We start from the raw sequence: 22115 nt of genomic DNA on the forward strand, positions 1-22115 counted from the left end.
CCCCCACAAAAAGACCCAAGACACCTTGGCCAGAATCCTACTTCATAGGTTCTTCCCTGGAGTGTGCCCAGCTCTGGATGTTGGCCAAGCACATTCATCTGGATGGGGCTTGCTGTCAGGAAATACATTAGAGGACTCCACTCTGACATCTAAACAGTCTTGCGGAACTTTCGCCAGCATTCTTACCTCTGTGGGTATACCAAGTAATTGCCAAGAAAAATGCTAGTAATGGCAATGAACTTCCCACAAGTGAGCCTTCAATTTAATTTTTACAGTCACAGTGATAAGGAAGAGACTCTGGAGCATTGATCTAGACAGGGATGTAAGATGCCCGGCTCCATCTTTTGCAAACCATCTGTGGCCAATGGGAGTCTACTACTTTCTCTCAGTCTCCCCAGAGTCCTTCTTGGATGTTCAGAGACCACTTGCTTTCAGAGGCACATTAAACATGGCTCACAAGGAAGATCCATAGCCATGAGTGGAAAGACATCTCTCATCTGAGTGATAATATTTTAATTGTTACCAAAGATAAATGACCTGGCTCAGAAACAGCCAAGTACACATGTAGTTGAGGGTGAGAATGAAGTAGTATCATGCATGATGCTGTTCTTGTGAAAATCATTAGAAGACTCTAAAATTATTTTCTTTGAGACTTTTCTCCAATGGAGGAAATTAAATGAGGAATCCTAATTCTTAAAATACCAAGCAAAGCCTACAATGCATGGTGCTTTGGTGTCTAGCTGGTGACACTTCACACACACAATAGATTGTCTCCTTGTGGGGAGCATGGTATAGTGGAAAGAGCATGAACTATGAGGTTGGACAGCCCTGGATTTGCATCTTAGCTCCATATTAATAAACTTTGTGGCCTGGGAAATTTATATAAAGTCTCTGAGACTGTTTCCTTCTTAATACAACTAGAATGATAATTCCTACTTCCTATAGGTTTGGTAATACCTACCCATGAGAGAGCATAGGTAAACTATCTAATACAGAATCTTATATATGCTGGGTCCTCTATAAATCATAGCAATGAATTCCCTCCATTCATTTTCCAAGTCCCTAAGTGCAAAACTTTGGGGTACACATTCAAGAAAAAGTCTTTAAGATTTTGAAACCACAGGTAAACTAAGTCTGCAAAGAATCACATCTTTCAAATGGAATTAGATAAGTCATAGGGTATTTAACAGGGTGCTAGTCTTAAAGAGAATAGAAGATTTAATTTGGTTTAGTTCCTTTGGCATTTGCAGGTGAAAACCACCACAAATTAATTAGCATGTCTTCATTTGCTTGAGGATGATTAATAATACTCAGGGAAACAGGTTTTACATAATTTATCAGTCTGACACAGCCCAACACCTCTAAAGTTCCAAGAACTTCCAATTCCAGCTGGTCTGTGACACTTAAAAACTAGCTGCAAAATGGCACTTTTCTCATAGACAGTACATTTGCTGTTGTTCTGAAGTGAGGGGAGGGAAATACAATTACAAACTTCCAGGCTACTTTCTTTCTAGTTTGGGAAAATGGTACAAACAAACCCTTTCTACATAAAACAGCTATGACTTGATCACGAGTAATTCACTCATTTCACCCAATAGGTTGATCACCTATTAGGTACAGGTACCTAGATGCTACTTTTTCTTCTCTCCACCAAAAATCTCTGTGGGCTCCCAGCTAGCAGGGCTGACTCTTTTGATGCAAGCAGCACCTGTGTGAGGTAAGTCTTTCGATATTGTCGAAAATGTCCTTGCCCCAAACACTCAGTGGACTACAATGCACTGAAAGAGATATGAAGTGAGGCAGTTTGTGAGCATGACTCATCAACAGACAACAGGAAACCAAAAGCAAATTTTATTAGTATTTCTGAATCCAAATTGGAACGCTGCTGGCAAAAATATCTTCGCTAACTATGGATGGCCCCAGAAGTGAATGAGAAGGAGGAATCCCAAGAGCAACAACTGTTTTGAAATATTTGGAAGAAGATTTGTGGGGAGAAATGTGAAATTTAAAACAGAAAATAACATTTGTCTTCCTAGGCCTGTGTAGAGCCTGAATTAAACCAGCTGACATAATCAGAGGCCAGATGGGCTAACGGTCTGAATTTAAGAGAGAAGCCTTCCACCCTGTGTGAAAAGTTCAACAAAATGAACTATATAACCTCTAAGATTCATTCCCAATCTAAGACTCTAGGAATCTGACTAGAGCTCAAAACAAAGAAGTAATTCCATCTCTTCCTTGAAACCTATCTTCAGATTGACTGTCTCCACTCTCAATTCCAGTTATTCACCTGGCATTATAAAGCTCAATATTTACAACAACTGCCACTTGGAATTCTTTCAGGATGCCAACTCAGATGGGTTTTCTAACCAAGATCATCCAATGCTATCTCAGTTGAGACTTTCTCTCTCTCTCTCTTTTTTTTTTTTTTTTTTTTTTTTTTTTGAGACAGGGTCTTGCTCTGTCACTTGGGCTGGAGTACAGTGGTGCAATCATGGCTCTCTACAGTCTTGAACTCATGGGCTCCAGCGATCCTCCCACCTCAGCCTCCTGAGTAGTTGAGACTACAGGCGTGTGCCACCATACCTGGCTAATTTTTTTACTTTTTGTAGCGACAAGGTCCCACTATGTTAGCCAGGCTGATCTTGAACTCCTGGGCTCAAGTGATCCTCCTATCTCAGCCTCCCAAAGTACTGGGATTACAGGCATGAGCCACCACACCCAGCCTGAGACTCTCTTCATTGTAATATTATAAACCAACTTAATCTGCCTTTAATCTAAGGGAGAATTAAATGGAAGCACATTGAACTTCTCATGGTTTTCAAGCATAGAAAAGTATAGTAAAGGGGCAGAAACTGAGGCCTGGGCCATCTAGGAAAGTGAGTTTAACTAGGTAGTAGCCTTTCTGTGTCTGTCATCTTGGTCTTTCCAAGAATCAGCCTTATTTTTATTTATTTATTTGCTTGTTCTTTCTGTAGACTCAGTTTCTCTAATTCCATGTCTACATGGCAAGAAATATGACTCCCAAATTTGCATCACGTCAGATTCGGCATCAGTCAAGGGGATCTCATTGGCCCAGAATGAACCAGGTGCCTACCTCTCGTCACATCACCTCTGGCCAAGGGGTGGGATGAGGTACTACAAACATGGCTGCTGAGGGCCCATCCCAGTGGAAGACGCAAAATGGCGTGGAAAAGAAAGGCGGTCCTCAAGAAAGGAAACACCGGGAGCTGCAAAAAAAAATTCCTAACAGAAGTTCACTACAAGTATATCCCACTAAAACAGTAAAATATTTCAAGGTCTTACTTATTTTTTTCTTCAATCTGGTAAATAGTGAAGGTTGCTGTGGCTTCTATTTGTATCATATCTAAAGTAACTATGTCAATTTTACAGGTACATCAATTTCTTATACTTTAAAGTGACACTTGAAGCTTGATTTAAAATTTCAAGTTACAAATAATCAATATTTGCCCTGAGGGAATCCTCAGGCTGTTTTAAAAACCAGAATTCTATAATCCTCTGGTGTCTTATAGCTCTAGGAAAAACAAGTTATCCTCTTAAAGAGGCGCCTATGGTTTTTCTTCTCCTATAAAGAAGAACTTGGCTTAATGACCCCATGTTACTGGATGGGGTAGGCTCCTCCAAGTGGAATGGAAGTAGTTATTTTTTATTTCCAAAGACATTCAGAAAAATGCTCCATATATAGTTTTCTGCTGTCTGACTTAGAGAAAATGTGGCTCTATTCACACTAAATGTTGATCTCAATATCTTTTAGGTGGCTAAAGGCTTTGTGGGGTAGAGGAGACTATAGATAACAGTTGAAAACATCAACCTAACCAAAAAAAATTAAAACAAAACAAAACACTACTTTTCCATCAAATGAACAATTTGCTTTCAAATGGGTAAAAGATGTACAGAAACTCCATCAAATGGCAAATAACGCAAAGACACTCAACCTCAACAGTCATTACAGAAATACATATTAAAACAATGATGATGTACCAATAAACATCTATAATAATGATTAAATTAAAATCGATGATATTAAGTGCTGTCAAGAATGTGGAGTACTGAAAATCTCATCCATTTTTGGTGAAAATTTAAAAATGTAAACTTACTTTGGAAAACAGTGCAGCAGTTTCTTAGAAGGTGAAGCATGCACTTACCACACAGCTTGGCCTCCTACTTATTATTGACCCAAATGAAATGAAAACTATGGTCACTTGAAAACCTGTACAGAGGTGACTTTATATATAATTGCCAAAAACTGGAAACAATCCAAACATCTCCCTAATAAGAATTGAATAAACAAACTTTAGTGCATCTATAGAATACTTAGCAGCAAAAAAGAAACAAAATGGCTGATACATACAACAACATAGATGAATGTCAAATGCAATATGTTAAGTGAAAGCAGCCAGACCAAAAAGGCTACATATGATCCCATTTATAGGACATTCTGGAAAAGGCAAAACCACAGACACAGAAAACAGATCAGTGGTTTTCAGTGACTGAGAAATTGAATACAAAGAGACACACACATTTGGAGGGTGAGGATGGGACTGTTGTATATTTTGGTTGGGTGTTACTTCTATGACTGTACACGTTTATCAAAACTCACAGAACTGTACACTAGGGTAGGTTTAACAGTATTAAATTATATCTTAACAAAAAGGTTAAAAAAGTAAGATTTTTGCTCTGAAACTTTGGACTATTTTTAAAGGAAAATCTCCAAAGTGAACAACAGTGAGTTAAATAGGAATTAATACTTAATATGCTTTATCTGTTGATAAGCATGTAAACTGTGGCCCTTTCAACTGTTTTAAACTCAAAAGTCCAAGACACCAGCATAAATGCCACCTTCATGCATTTACGAATTAAAAAATGAAAACCCTTCCTTTGACTTGAATGTGTTGATCTCTACAGCCTTCTTTTTGAGACAAGCGCTCTTTTATCTTGATGGGTTTACCACCTAAATGGAGAGAGGCCATGCATTTCTTACTGGCAATGCCAAAGCTGAAGGTTCTCTTCTCAATGTTAAACTCCTCACTTAACAAGAGGGAAAACCTGCCTCTTATTTTCTCTGCCAGATAACTTTTCCCCAACCTGCACTTGAATTCAACTGTCTAAAGTCCAAACAGCTGAAGATGATGCAGGGCTATTCCAATCCACATTGTTCTGCACCACCTCCGGAAGGAATCTTTACCCAGCTACTGTAGAGAGAGAGGTCCAGCCCATCAGCCATCTTCTGGATGACATATATGTGCTCTATTAATATCACAAGATGCTTCCCCTCAGCATTCACCTCTTAAGAGTGCATTTTAATCCCAATAAATATTCACAGCTGACACCTTCCATATGCCACGTAGGCTAAAATGGAACGAACGAGTGCTTCAGAGATGATGTTTGAAAATGATGCACTGCGTAGGAGCTCCTACAAATCTCTGCTTTATTGCTGGAACCAGAGGTTAGCATTAAGAAGACTGCCATTTGCTTCTCCAATTTGTAATGCTATTAATTATTCTTGCTTTTTAATCTGCTCTACACTTAGTAGCATCACAAAGCTACAATACAGGGATTTGTTAAGTGAAGACTTCAGATAAACCCACACTCTCTAGAAGTACTGGTTTTAATTCCATCAAAGAAGGCAGAGCTGAGAAACTAGACTCTGTACCTCTCAGCAGTACATGTTTAAATTGGTGTGGAGTGGGAATGGAGTACAAAGTTGGGATGGGGGAAACAAAGACCAAAGTTCATGATGTAAATGTCACTGAAAAAAAAAGTAACTGTGAATGTCCTGGAAGTTTGGCAAGACTTTCCATCTGGGTCCCTCTGGCTGTGCTAAACTACCACAACCCTAATCAAATGTAAGTGCCAGCCTACCACCAGCCACAGGATGTCAGATCTGACATCAGAATCCTTCTGTCCTCTGACCTACAGGGATGCTGTGAGCAGTAATTAATATCCGTTAAGTGGCGAGTCATCCTTACTCAGCTGCATTCTGTCAAGTCCTAAGCAGACAGCTGCATAACCCATGACTCAGAGCACCTCATCAGACCATTTCTGCTCTGAGGAAAAGAGGTGACCTCAGCTCCAGTGGTCCACAGTGCAAAGGCCACGACACTGAAGGGCCTCTTGCCACTGTAAATGGTGTCTCCAAGATGGATATAAGCCCTGGTGAGAGGTGCCAGGACTGGGCAAGCTGGGCGGAAATGGTTGTTGCTTGATAGAAGGCTTCAGAGTTCAGAACAATTAAATAAATGTAGACAGGTCTGAAGGATAGAAATATTGCCAGAACATTCTTAATGCAAGTCAGAGAGTGAGTGACGATCTACAGTGACTTTCTCCTGCTTTCCAAAGAGCCAACCCTATTCCCCTATGCTGAGGCTCTGAATTCATGCGGCCCTGACTAGGACTATTGAATACTAAAAGAGCTAAAATACTCTGAAGGAGAAACTACCATTTGTTAACTTCTGCATAGTGCCAAGTTCTTTAATTACATCCATAGCATAGCACCTGACACATGATAGGTGCCAAAAAATCCAACGCTTAAATAACACTTGTCGAATAAATGGGGTGAATGAATTCCCATTAAATTTTGCAGCAATTCCAAGTAACAATTTACACATGGGGAAACTAAGGCCCATAGACATTACAGAACTCCTCATAGTCGCAAAGCTATTAAGGTTGGAAGAGCTTAAATTGAAATGGGTTTTTCTGACTCTAAAATTCACACTAATTCCTACCTCTGGTAATTTATTCTGTTAATGCTGACGTTACCCTAAATGATGTCACCTGCTGTTAAGAGACCAGGAGTTAGCCTCCTCACCCAGATTGTTTGGGTCAAAATGTCCACAGCGTCCTCTTCCCAGCATCCTCTTCTACCAATGATTGGTCATAGAATTTCCTTCACATGTAATTATATGTTGATGAGAGAGGAATAATATCCCACAGTTCTTGTTTAGGGGCACTTATTCCACCCTCTGTAGATCTACATAGATTCTGTTTATATGTCCCTGTCTATGGAAGTTAGTAAGAGACAAACAAACTTTATGGTTTCTTTCTCCTCCCTTCGTTCATACCTCCCCTCAAAAGAGTTACCAGCGATTGCAGAGCCCAATCCGTCAAGCCACACACTGGTATGGGGAAGAAACAAAAGTGAGATATCATCTCCATTTCCTCTGTCTACACTTCCTCCTGCATGCTGCAGTAAGGATTTCCAGGGTTCCTTCTTGGTTTTCTAGAAGTGGCAAGCTCACTATCTGGTGCATGAAAGTCCTCCACAGCCTTTCTACCTTCCCTGCAGCTCTTGACACTGCCAGCACCAGACATTGGGAGGAGAGCAGTGGTTCTCTCTGCATCAACTGTAGGAACAGATCAGTCTGCTCAGCAGAGCCAGCTCACCCACAAGTGGAAGCATTTGTCCAGATTCCACCTTGACAGTAGGTCCCCATTGCATTCTCTGACCTGCCTTTACCCTGGCCTTTGGCAACTAAGGGGCCCCCATTAATAAAGCTAATATTTTGATCTGGCTTTCTAGAGCATACCTAAGCCTGAGGGCCAAAGGTTAGGGATTAGAGGCAGGTGCTAATCAATCACTACTCTTCCTTCCAAGATTCTGATAAGTTGACATTGCGCATGAGTCCCTTGATATCAGATTTAAAGGCTGAGAACCCAGACTGTGATATTTTCCTCATCTCTCTTAAAATATGATTATGCAAATTTTCGGGTTTTTTTCCTCTCTGCATTGCCTCTTTTTCTTGGAGGGTGGATAGATCCTGTTTTTTGTTTTGGTTCCTTTACTATACACTGGAAGAGTTCTTCAAATATCTTGTGTTTCTTGCTTGGTCATTTAGATTTAGAAACAAATTATTAAAAGTTGATTGGGTATACTGTGTATGTATATGAGACTTGTCAATTTGTGATTCTTAATACTGGGTGAACATCTTAAAAACTGGCTCTTTTATTTGGTATGACCCCAGATTCTTCCAGAGAAGAATTATCCAATCCACTGCTGGATCTACTCTTATGCCTATACATAAGATTTCTACAAGCTCTGTAAGAAAGGGCAGGCGGGGGTGAGAGGGTGATGGTGTTCTATTCAATGTGTATATTTTTATTAAATCTTTCCCATTTTCAGCTTTGTGTTTTATCGCTAACACCTTGCCTTTCTGTACCTCATGGCCAGTGTGGTGATGGCCTGGCTGGGTGAGGGGAGAATAGTACTGGGAAGTCTGCAGGCACTCTGCTCTCAGACTTTGAACCAATGCCCCTGGTTTCAGCTCTGCACTTCACCCCTCCCTCCAGGTCCTGGGACGTTCTGGAGTTCTGCAGCACTGACTGAAGCTCCCCCCATCTGAGGACACTCAGCTTGTTACTGTCCCTACCTTGTTCAGTCAGCCACCCTCTCCACATGCCATCTTCCTAAAATATATAGAAAGTTTTCATTAGCAGAGTTGTCTCCTTTGCTCTTCTCTCCATGCTTATGGGTTTATATATATTTTATTCCTCTATAATTGTTTTCATGGGGTTTGGGAAGGGAGAGAAAATTAGTCACATGCACTCAGTCTTCAGGCTGCCTTTTCACAGGTGTTACTTCCAGTGTTGAGGGAATAGATCAAGAATTGAAAGCAACAAGGGAGCTCCCAAATATGGCCCTATATATTACAACCAGTTGTATCCACAGTTCTCAGAGCAGGGGAGCCAGACAGCAGTGACTCCCTTTAGTGCATGGTAAGAACCTCCACCTTTCCTGTAGAGGTGGAGGCATGGCCACCCACAACTCTTTGGTACATGCCTGCCCTGACATGGCAAACCCAACCTTGAACCCTCTCAAGTCATCACCACAGCCTCTGCCACAGGGTTTGGGAGTCCTCATGCTAAGGGAACCTAACAATCTGGAATTACTGGGGTTGGTATTCAGATAGAACTAACTGTGGCCTCACTTTCCTTTGTAGTTTCTGGCCCAAGCCTCATCTTTAGTTCTGAGCCCACTCAGTAGCCTCCAAGAAGAGAATCAAAGATCCTTTTAGGGAACCAACATTGGCCTAAAATTTGAAAGAAGTCAGAGATCTGGTTGGTATAGTGTTTGATGGAAAAGGAGCTGAGTAAACACATTGACAGGAAGAAGGGCAGGCGGCTGAGAGTATGTCAGCCTGTGAGAGCAGGGACCTCACCATAGGAACAGACAGACAGCAGGAAGCTCTGTGGCAGAGCTCTTTCTAGTTAATTATAAGAGCAGAGGGCCTGGGCAAGGAGAAAAGCCTGAGATAGAGGTGCCATTTTCAGGGGAGTTCCTAAGATACCCTAAAAATAATTTTTTTCTCTTTTTCTCCTTTTCCTTTAACCTTTCCACCTCTCTGCTTCCTTTGTTTCTCTTTCCCTGTCTGCATTTTTTTCATTCTCTTTCCAACATTTTTTTTTCTTTCTCTCTCTGTTCCTGTTTCGAAACTTGACAGGATTATTTGGTGCCTGATAAAGATCTTCCACACCAACCTCAAGTCCTCAGAAAATATTTTCAACACAGCCATTTCTAGGTCCTGGAAATTAGAATTTACAAAGAAAGTGCTGACAAAAGCCTTAAGTAGGGCAGCCCTGTTCAGTCCCAACCTCATTTAATCAGCTTTCCTAGAGCCAGGCCCAGAAAACAGGATAAACTTCATCATAAAGCTTTTCCCTCATTTTTTACCCACCTACTTCTCATCGACCTATTCATAATGAGCAACAAATGAATCCCGGCCACAAAGCCCCAGACCTGGGCTTAGCATTTTGCTTCACAAAAGACAGAGCTTTCCACATTAATGCCTTTTGCTTTCTGTCATAGACTTCTTGGAAAAGACATTCTTCTCTATTTTGGGAGAAAAACAAGCCAAAGGGCTTGAGATAGCGAAGATTTAGTGAGTCCTTACTATGTGCAGGCCTCAGCATTTTACATGCATTATCTCATTTAGTTCTCATGGTGACTCTAGGGAAAAGATTCTATTTTTATTCCCTTTTACATATAAGGAACCAGAGACAGAGAGCTATTCACCAAGTTTGAGCAAGAGCACACAGTGAGTGTCTGGTACAGTCAGGATTTGCATCTAAGTATTCTGATTCCCAGGCTCATGTGACTCACTGCACTGAACTGATTTTTTCCTACCCTCTATTCCAATTCTTTGCCACCCCAAACTTATTTAATTTGGTCAAACCAAATCAAGCATATTTCGGGCACAGAGAGCATTCAAACATAGAAAAAGCTTAGGCCTGTTCCCTCCACATAGCTCAGCAACCTGCCTCCAACAAACCCAGGTAAGCAACTGCAAGAATTAGCTATACTTTGCTGCACTCCCTTTATCTCACCCAGGGCTGAATTGCAACATCTAATCCTGCTTGAGTAAGAGCAGAGCTTGATACATAAATTTGGAAGTTGTTAACAGATGACATTTGAAACCAAGTGAATAGAGACAGCTGCCCAAACGCAGAGGCTAGCAGGGCAAGGCAAAGCCTTGAGGAGATAATTTACGAGGAAAAAGCAAAATTGGGACTATGTAAAGATTAGTGAGCACTAGCAGAGAAGGGAAGATTTTGTTAAATTATAGATTAGCTTCAAGATGGCTGACTAGAGACATTGAACACTCACCCTCTGCAGAAAGAACCAAAATTGTGAATAGATAATCACACCTCAAATAGAACACCTAGGAGTGAACACTGGAGTTCAACAGAGAAGTCACAGGAAACCCCTGAGGCACAGAAGGAGAAATAGGTGAGCAGCTAGCTTGGCTAGCTTGGTAGGGACACAGAGCATCTCTTATTGTGGAAAAAGTATAAGAGACAGATGTTCAGCAGTCACATTCCCACTACAATCTGCTGCAATCCTGACCAAGAGAGAGCTCCTCTATCCACACAAACCCTGGCACTAGCACGGGCAGGTAGTCTAGAGGCCCAAGGGCCCTCTAGCAGACAGATGACTTGTGCTGGCTGGATCACTCACAACCCCAAGACCCAAGCAGCTGCAGCACAGCACCACTGGGAGAGCGTAACTGTCACCAGACAGCATCCTTCCCTGGAAACCACAGACCCCATATCTCCACATTTCTAGAGCCCTGATTGACATCTTCCAGTGTCCACTTGGAAGGCTACAACAGCACAGTGCAGGCTGGACCCAAAGGTTCTGCAGGGTCCCACAAGAAGTACTACTCTCTAGGGAAACAACAGTGCAACAAACCAAGGAGGCAGCCCCTTGGCAAGGGAAACCACAGCATGTGCTTTCCAGACCCCAAGAGCTCCCTGTCAGGTGGTGACAAGCAGTCTTTTCCCAGCAGCAGCATGGACCCTGTGCTCAGGCTCATAATTGGAGAGTAGACTCCATTGCCCTCTTCCACACACTGCCATGGCAGTTACTGCCACAAGGAGCTCAGGCAGGTGAGTCCCTAGCACCCACTGGCAAAGTGCACTCTGTGCTTAGACTTGTACATAAAGACTAGGAGCCCTTTCCCCACTCTACACACTGCTGCAGCTGCAGCTGCTGTTGCTGCCATTCGGGGCTGGGGTGGGCAAGCTGGAGGGCTGCCTATATAAGGCTACGAGTGGTGGTGGTGTGGCCTCTGTGATCAGATTTGTGTGCAGAGGGCAGAATCCCTTCTCTTCTCTGCACAGTGCTGAGGACACCCCTGTAGACCACCAGGAACCTGAGGTCAGACCTGCCCGGCCTGGCACCCCCCAACCCCAGAACCCAAGCATACTGCCTGAGGACCTGGAGAATACTCCACACATTCTACCACCTCTGGCATCTGTGTACTCCCTCCAGGGTGAAGATGGGCCCACCCAATCTGCTGCCAATGACACTGACAATACTCACCCACCCACATGCGCCACCCAGGAGCCTGGGGACCATCCTGCTCAGCCCATTGAAGCCACCACCAACACCAGCATGCACCTCTTGGGACCCAGAGGATCATCTTGTCACTGTTACTGACATCACCCACACCACGCCAATTATCCAGGGGCCCAATAATGCACCCACATGGCCAGCCTACCGCTGCCACTACTGGCAGCTGAGCAAGCCACTGGATGCCTAAGATTGGCCCACCTGGACCCACTAACACCATTGCCAGCATACACCACCCTGGGGCCCAAGAACTGGCATGCTCAGCCCTCTGCTGCCACCACTGAAGCCTGAAGACTGGCCCAGCTGTCATCTCAGTCCCCAGGAAAACCTCATCACAGCCTCTACTAATAACCACACCCTAAGCCACTGAGGAAATCACAGATACCACCAATATTATTTATAATCAAAAAAATCATACAGAGACTACACTATTGCACACACCCAACCAACATCATTGATACATCTTCAAGAAAAATCATCCCCTACACAAGCAAATTCCAAAAAACGGAAGAAGTGACTAATGCACCAGATACACAAATAGCAATGTAAAGACACAACAATCATGAAAAAGCAAGGAAATATGACACCTCCAAAGGAACACAATAATTCTCTAGCAACAGATCCTAATCAAAAAGAAATTCATGGAGTCCCAGAAAAGAACTCAAAACGTAGATACCCAAACAGCTCAGTGAGATACAAGAGAATTCTGAAAAATGACACAAAGAAATCACAAAAATAATTCAGGATATGAATGAGAAATGTACTAAAGAAATATCATCAAAGAGAGTCAAACAGAAATATTGGAGCTGAAGAATTCATTGAATGAAATACAAAACACATTTGAAAGCTTCAACAATTGACTAGATCAAGCTGATGAATCTCAAAACTTGAATACAGGTGTTTTAAAATAACTTATTCAGACAAAAATAAAGAAAAGGGGGCTGGGGGCAGTGGTTCACACCTGTAATCCCAGCAATTTGGTAGGCCAAGGCAGGTGGACCACCTGAGGTCAGGAGTTCGAGACCAGCCTGACAAACATGGAGAAACCCTGTCTCTACTAAAAATACAAAATTAGCCAGGCATGGTGGCACATGTCTCTCATCCCAGCTACTGGGGAGATTGAGGCAGGAGAATCGCTTGAACCCAGGAGGCGAAGGTTGCAGTGAGCTGAGATTGCACAGTTGCACTCCAGCCTGGGCAACAAGAGTGAAACTCCATCTCAGTAAATAAATAAATAATAAATAAGAATTAAAAAGAATGAATAAAGCCTTTGTGATACATGGTTCACCATAAAGTAACCAAATAAATAAATTATCACTTCTCCAGACAGCAAAGAGACCAAAGAAGAGTTCAATAGCCTTTTTAATAAAATAATAGATGAAAACTTCCCAAGTTTATCAAGAGATTTAAACATCCAGATATGAAAGGCCCAGTGATTCCCAAACAGATAAAATGCAAAAAGTTCTTCTCTGTGGCACATTATAGTCAAACTGTCTAAAATCAAAGAAAAAGAGAATTCTAAAAACAGCAAGATCCTCTAGTGGGACAATAGGGAAATGAAAAGAGGAGAGAGAGAGAGAAAAAAAAAACAGCAAGAGAAAAGCACCTAGTCACCCATAAAGAAACCCCCATCAGACTAACAGCAGAATTCTCAGCAGAAACTATATAAGCCAGGAGATAATAGAATTACATATTCAAAGTACTGAAAGAAAACAAACTGCCACCCAAGGATACTATAACCAGCAAAATAATCTTTCATAAATGAAGAAGAAATAAAGAATTTTCAAACAAACAGATGTTGAGAGAATTGATTAGCACTAGACCAGGGAAGAAAGGCTCAAGAGAGTACTGAACCTGGCAGAGAAACGACAAGAGTTACCATCGTGAAAACACATTAAAGTCTAAAACTCACTGTTAAAGCAAAAACACAAATGATGAAAAGATCCAAATGGTACCACTTTAGAAAACCACTAAACCACAAAGGCAAAAAATAAAAGAAAATGAAAGGAATAAATGATATACAGAACAACCAGAAACCAATAAACAATATGACAGGAACAAAACCTCACATATGAATAATAACCTTGAATGCAAATGAATTAATTCTCCACTTAGAAGATAAAGACTAGCTGAATGAATTAAAAAAAACACACACACACACAACCCAACTATATGCTACCTACAAGAAAGAAAATTTACCTGTAAAGACACATACAGACTAAAAGTAAAAGAATGGAAAAATATATTCCACACAAATGAAAACCAGTAATGAGCAGAAGTAGCTTTATTTATATTAGATAAAACAAACTTTGAATCAAAAACAGTATAAAAAAGGACAAAGAAAGTTATTATATAAGGATAAAGGGATCATTTCAGCAAGAGGATATAACAATTCTTTTTTTTTGTTGGCGGGGGGGCCAGGAGTTCAAAAAAAATAACAGGCTGGAGTATAGTGGGCAATCTTAGCTCACTGCAACCTCCACCTCCTAGGTTTAAGTGATTCTCATGCCTCAGCCCCCTGAGTAGCTGGGACTACAAGTGTGCACCACAATGCCCAGCTAATTTTTTTATTTTTTAGTAGATATGGGTTTTGCCATGTTGGCCAGGCTGGTCTTGAACTCCTGACCTCAAGTGATCTGCCTGCCTCAGCCTCCCAAAGTGCTAGGATTACAGGAGTGAGTCACCATGCCCAGCCATAACAATTCTAAATATATATGCATCCAACACCAGAGAACCCAGATTGATAAAGCAAATATTAACTAGATCTAAAGACAGAGAGAGACTCCAGTGCAATAATATCTGGACTTCAACACCCCACTCTCAGCATTAGACAGATAATCTAGACAGAAAATCAACAAAGAAACATTAGATTTAAATTGGACCTTACAGCAATTGGACCTAATAGACATTTACAGAACATTTTATCCAACATTGGCAAAATACACATTTTTCTCATCAGTACGTGAAGCATTTTCCAAAATAGACCATATGTTAGGCCACAAAGCAAGTCTCAACAAATTTTTGAAAATCAAAATTATATCATGTGTCTTCTTAGACCACAATAAAACTAGAAATTGAAACTAAGAGGAACACTGGAAATTATAAAAACACATACAAATTGAACAACATGCTTCTGAAGGACCAATGGGTCAATGAAGAAATTAAATGTCTGGAAACAAATGAAAATGGAAATACAACATATCAAAAACTGTGAGATAAAGCAAAAGCAGTGCTAAGGGGGAAGTTTATAGCAATAAATGCCTACATCAAAAAAAGAGAAAGATTTCAAATAAACAATCTAGTGATGTACTTCAAGAAACCAGAAAACTAAGAACAAATCAAATGGAAAATCAGCAGAAGAAAAGAAACAATAAAGATCAGAGCAAATGTAAATGAAATAGAGACTGATAAAAATATAAAGGATCAATTAAATAAAAAGTTTGTTCTTCACAAAGATAAGCAAAATTGATAAACCTCTAGCTAGACTAACCAAGAAAAGAAGACCCAATAAACAACTGATACCACAGAAATGCAAAGGATCATCAGAGGCTCTTATGAACAACTATATGCTAACAAACTGGAAAACCTAGAGGAAATTGATAAATTCCTACACAAATACAACCTACCAAGATTGCATGAGGAAGAAACCGAAAACCTGAATAGATTAAAAACAAGCAGCAACATTGAATCAGTAATAAAATACCTCCCAACAAAGAAAAGCTCAGGACAAGATGGATTCACTGCTGAATTCAGCCAAATGTATAAAGGATAACTGATCTGGTTTGGCTGTGTCCCTGGACTCAAATCTCATCTGAATTGTAGTTCCCATAATCCCCATGTGTCATGGAAGGGACCAGGTGGAGATAATTGAATCATGGAGACAGTTTCCCTGAACCCATTCTCGTGATAGTGAGTTCATTCTTATGAGATCTGATGGTTTCATAACGGGCTTCCCCCTTCACTGGGCACTCATTGTTCTCCTTCCTGCTACAATGTGAAGAAGGGCATGTTTGCTTCCCCTGCCACCATGATTGTAAGTATCCTGAAGCCTCCCTAGCCATGCAGAACTGTGAGCCAATTAAACCTTTTCCCTTTATAAATTACCTAGTCTTTGTTATGTCTTTATTAGCAGTGTGAGAATGGACTAATACAACAACTAATACCAATCCTCCTCAAGCTATTCCAAAAAGTTGAAGAGAACGGAATTCTCCCTAACTCATTCTATGAGGCCAACATTACCCTGATACCTAAACTGGACAAGGATACAACAAAAAAATGAAACTACAGGCCAATATCCCTGATGAACATAGATGCAAAAATTCTCAACAAAATACTATCAAACTGAATCCAACAGCACCCCAAAAAGATAATACACAATGATCAAGTGGGATTTGTAGCAGGGATGCAAGCATAGTTCAACATATGTACATCAATAAACAAGATACACCACAGCAACATAATGAAGGGCAAAAAACAAAAATTTAACACCCTTGATGATAAAAATTCTCAACAAAATGAGGCGTAGAAGAAACATATCTCAAAATAATAAAGGTCGCATATGACAAAACCACAGCTAATATACAGAATGAGGAAAAGTTGAAAGCCTTTTCTCCAAGAACTAGAATGATATAAGGATGCCCATTTTTACCACTTCTATTCAACATAGTACTACAAGTCCTTGCCAGAGCAATCACTGCATTGCTCTGGAACCCACCCCTGATAATTCTTCGTAGGTTCTTTTCTATTTTCCCTAAGTGTCAGCCGGTCTGAGAAATAAAGAGAAAGAGTACAAAAGAGGGAAATTTTAAAGCTGGGTGTCCGGGGCAGACATCACATGTCAGCTGGTTCCATGATGCCCCCCAAGCGGCAAAACCAGCAAGTTTTAATTAGTGATTTTCAAAAGGGGAGAGAGTGTACAAATAGGGTGTGGGTCACAGAGATCACATGCTTCACAAGGTAATAAAATATCACAAGGCAAATGGAGGCAGGGCAAGATCACAGGACCGGGGTGAAATTAAAATTGCTAATGAAGTTTCGGGCACGCATTGTCATTGATAACATCTTATCAGGAGACAGGGTTTGAGGGCAGATAACCGGTCTGACCAAATGTATTAGGCAGGAATTTCCTTGTCCTAATAAGCCTGGGAGCGCTACAGGAGACTGGGGCTTATTTCATCCCTTATCTGCAACCATAAAAGACAGACATTCCCAAAGCAACCATTTCAGACACCTCCCCTTGGGAACACATTCTCTTTCTCAGGGATGTTCCTTGCTGAGAAAAAGAATTCAGCTATATTTCTCCTACATGCTTTTGAAAGAAGAGAAATATGGCTCTGTTCCACCCGGCCCACAGGCAGCCAGACTTTAAGGTTATCTCCCTTGTTCCCTGAACATCGCCGTTATCCTGTTCTTTTTACAAAATGCCCAGATTTTATATTGTTTAAACAATTTGTGCAGTTAATGCAATCATCACAGGGTCCTGAGGCAACATTCATCCTCAGCTTACGAAGATGACAGGATTAAGAGATTAAAGTAAAGACAGGCATAGGAAATCACAAGAGTATTTACTGGGGAAGTGATAAGTGTCCATGAAATCTTCACAATTTATGTTCAGAGATTGCAGTAAAGACAGGGGTAAGAAATTATAAAAGTATTAATTTGGGGAACTAATAAATGTCCATGAAATCTTCACAATTTATGTTCTTCTGCCATGGCTTCAGCCAGTCCCTCTGTTCAGGGTCCCTGACTTCCCACAACACACCACAGCAACATAATGAAGGGCAAAAAACAAAAATTTAACACCCTTGACGATAAAAATTCTCAACAAAATGAGGCGTAAAAGAAACATGTCTTAAAATAATAAAGGTCGCATATGACAAAATCACTGCTAATACACTGAATGGGGAAAAGTTGAAAGCCTTTTCTCCACAAACTAGAACAATATAAGGATGCCCATTTTTACCACTCCTGTTCAACATAGTACTAGAAGTCCTTGCCAGAACAATCAGACAAGAGAAATAAATAAAAGGCATTCAAATTGGAAAAGAGAATATTTGCAAACTGCTCATCCAACAGGAGGCTAATATTCAGAATATAAAAGCAACTCAAACAACTCAACATTAAAAAATAGTAATAATAATCCCCTTAAAAATTAGCAAAGGACTTAAATAGACATTTCCCAAAAGAACACATACAAATGACCAACAGTTACGTGGAAAAAATGCTCAACACCACTAATCATCAGGAAAATACAAATCATATCATGATACACTATCACATATGATATATGATATGATATAGATAATTAGAATGGCTACTATTAAAAAGAAAAAATATAGCAGATGCTGATGAGGATGCAGAGAAAAGGCAACTCTTATACACTGTCAGTGGGAATGTAAATTAGCAGAACCACTATGTAAAACAATACTGAGATCTCTCAGCAGTGAACAATCTTACTACTAGGTATTTATCAGTATATCAAAGGGTTCCCTTACCTCCATGTTTATTGCAGTACTATTCACAATAGCAAAGATATGAATTCAACCTAAATGTTCATCAACAGACAAATAGATAAAGAAAATGTGGTGTATATATACGCAATGGAATACTATTCAGCCATAAAATATTGAGTCTTGTCATCTGCAGCAACATGGATGAAATGGAGATCATTGTGTTAAGTGAAATAAGCCAGGCACAGAAAGACAAGTACCGCATTTTCTCACCCATATAAGGGAGCTAAAAAATTTGATCTCATGGACATAGAGAATAGAATGATGGATACCAGGGATTCTGAAAGATGAGTGTATATGGGAGGGGGACGAAAAGAAGTTGGTTAATGGGTACCAACATACAGTTATATGGAAGAAAAAAGTTTTAATGTTTGATATCAGACTAGTGTGACTATACTTAGCAAGAAAACTTTGTATACTACCAAGTAACTAGAAGAGAGGACTTGATGCCAACACCTATAAATAATAAATATTTAAGATGATAGATACCCCAAATATTCTGACTTTATCATTACATATTTTATGCAAGTAAAAAACACTCATATGTACTCCATAAATATGTAAATATTATGTATCAATAACAGTAAAATAAATAAATAGAAAATATTCTAAATAACTACACACAAAAAATATATACAGATTACAAAAATGATGTGAGGAGTTTTGGCCCACAATGTCACTTGGCACATTACCAGGCACCTATAACACATTCAAAAATATTTGCAATGTTGAATTAAAGTGAAGCAAAAAGTAGGATAAAACTGAAAAGAAATCATTGTATGTAGTAACTGGCACCTCAGCGGTGAACTTTAAAGAGAACTTTCAGGCCGGGTACTCATGCCTATAATCCCAGCACTTTGGGAGGCCAAGGCAGGTGGATCACCTGAGGTCAGGACTTCAAGACCAGCCTGGCCAACATGGTGAAACCCCATCTCTACTACAAATACAAAAATTAGCCAGGCATGATGGTGGGTGCCTGTAATCCCAGCTACTCAGGAGACTGAAGAGAGAGAGTCACTTGAACCCAGGAGGCAGTAGTTGCAGTGAGCCGAGATCACGCCATTGCACTCCAGCCTGAATGACAGAGCGAGATTCCATCTCAAAAAAAAGAGAGAGAACTTTCAATGGAATGATGGAAAGAAGTAAGGTTTTTAGGAAATAAAGGAATGAAGAGAAAGCAAAAAAAAAATGAGGTGGCAAAGGTGAAGATTGAAGTTTTTATTAAAAGAATGGAAAACATATCAGACTGTTGGGGGATTGATTGAAGGGAATAATGATATTTGCTCTCATTTATTGAGTTCCTACAACATGTAAGAATGGATGAAGAGATGAGTGAATGGGAAGACCATGAGCCAGAGCTAGAATCCTCGAGAAGAATGTCTTCAGCTTGTGGGATGAGTGGTGATTTGAGCAGGGCAGGGAAACCAGTCACTATGAAGGGGAAGTGTGGCATCAGAGGGTAAGGGGATGCAGAATGTCTAAGGTAGACTAAAGTTCTAGAAGCTGCAGAATGATGCAATGAAAACAGCCATAAACTCCCCCACTTAGTCCCAAGACATAGGGTACATGGGAGAAAGAGAAGCTTTCATTTAAGTGAGCTGCAAAGCATGTGATATTTGCAGTGGAGAAAATGGCTTTAGCTTAAGTGAAAAGATAGAGGGTGTTTAAGAAGAAAGGGAAACAACACAGGAATTTGTTGACAATGAAAGGAAGGAAGTTTAAAAGACACAATGGAAATGATTAGAAAATGGTTGTATTAATCAGGGTTCTAGCTAGAAATAGGCAAAATACTCGAAGTACCAACAATAGATGATGAGGTACCCAACAACCAGCATTAGTGGGGAACCATTACCCTATACACTTCATGGGGCGAGAAAAACAAGTGGTGTTAGTAAACCTAGTAAGAGCTGAAACCATGAAAGAGGGACCATCCAGTAGAAACTGTGTTGTAAAGTGTCGCAGCCACTGTGAGAACCACAGCAGCACAGGAAAGGAGTAGCTGGGAACACTCCAACTCCTCACTCTCCTCCCATAGACTTGTCTCCTACTGATGCCTCCAACAGCTGAGCCCAACCAGGTGATGCTGTCCAGAGTCACTGAAGAGAACAGGTGAATACTGGGTGTGCAGGGGAGGTAGGTTGAGTAGAGAACATCCAGAGTCGGGGAGTGAGCAGAAGGGAAATATCTAGCTGAATGAGAGGGAAAGTTTAGGACAGAATAGCTATAACGGGAGCATGAGGTAAAGTAAAGAAATGGAAAGGTAGTGGAGAGAGGGCCTGTGAACGGCTAGAGTTTGTGAATAACGGCTTAAAAGAACTCTCAGGGGCTCTTGGTCCACAATGAGGACTGTTTATGTGGATTTGTGTGTACATATTAATAGCAATTAGAGCCAAACTTGTTCATAGGCAATGCTTGGTAACATCTAAGTTGGCTTCCCAAGAAATCCCAGTTGTCTGCTTATCCATGCTGCCCCCCAGAAACAGTTTGCTTAATACCAGAAATTTCTGCAGTAGGAAACAAACCCTTTTGTTGTCTACATAACTTTGGATGTGAGACTTACATTTAATTCAATAAATATGTATAGGTGCTGAAATGACAAAGTTGCTGTTCTATCAAAAGCAGAACCTCCTTGGGTAGACAATGCAGTAACTTAAACTAATACAATTTCTGACCTAAGCTCAGAGATTCTCAAGAAATCACCTTTTTTATAAAAAAGAACAAGATCATGTCTTTTGCAGAAACATGAGTGGAGCTGGAGGCGATTATCCTTAGCAAACTAACACAGGAGCAGAAAACCAAACACTGCATGTTCTCACTTATAAGTGGGAGCTAAATGATGAGAACTTACAAACACAAAGAAGGAAAGAGACACTGGGGTCTACTTGAGGGTAGGAGGAAGAGGAACAGAAAAATCACTGTTGGGTACTAGGCTTAATACCTGGGTGATAAAATAGTCTGTACAACAAACCCCTGTGAGACGAGTTTACCTACATAACAGGCCTGCACATGTACTCCCAAACCTAAAATAAAAGTTAAAAAAAAAAACAAAAAGAAATCAGCTTTTGATAGGAGAGTGTTTGAGGGCACTAGCATGACTAATGGGGACATTGTGAGACAGAGAATGAAAGCATCAATTGTCAAGGCAGTTGGCCCCAAAATAAACTGCCTTTTTCAGAGCTACATGAGTATGTGTACGTGTACGGGTGTGAGGCTGTGTGTGCACTAAATCCCTCACCCATCCACCCGTCCATTCATCCACCTGTCCATTCATCCACTTCCATTTCTTGCCTTCCTTTCCATCCCTGCATTGCACCAGTTGAATGTGCTGATCAAAGGAGGAAACTGGCTATACTTTTATGTTCTTCAATATCGCTTTTCCTTGTTTTCCTTCCATTTCCCAGCAGTCTCATCACAGAGGATTCCAGCATGAGAAATATGACATAACAATAGCATCACACAATGGATGCCTCATTACGTCCCACCTCTCCTGTGTCTCAGACACGACTACTACCTCTCTTTCCTGACCTCACCCCACTCTCTAATTCCACTTGAGATATCTGCATTTTTGAAGAAATGTTTTTGTTTTCTTGTTTTTTGGAAGAAGGACAAAACAAAGCTCTAGCAGGGTTGGGGTGGGGGAAGCCCCAAAGAAGGTGATTAATATCATTGCTGCTAATTTTCCACAAGCACTTGTCGGCACAGCAGTGAGCCAACTCAGACAGTGCCAAAAGTAATCTCGA

Source organism: Gorilla gorilla, chromosome 13, assembly GCF_029281585.2.
Source record: "Gorilla gorilla gorilla isolate KB3781 chromosome 13, NHGRI_mGorGor1-v2.1_pri, whole genome shotgun sequence".
Lineage (NCBI taxonomy): Eukaryota > Metazoa > Chordata > Mammalia > Primates > Hominidae > Gorilla > Gorilla gorilla.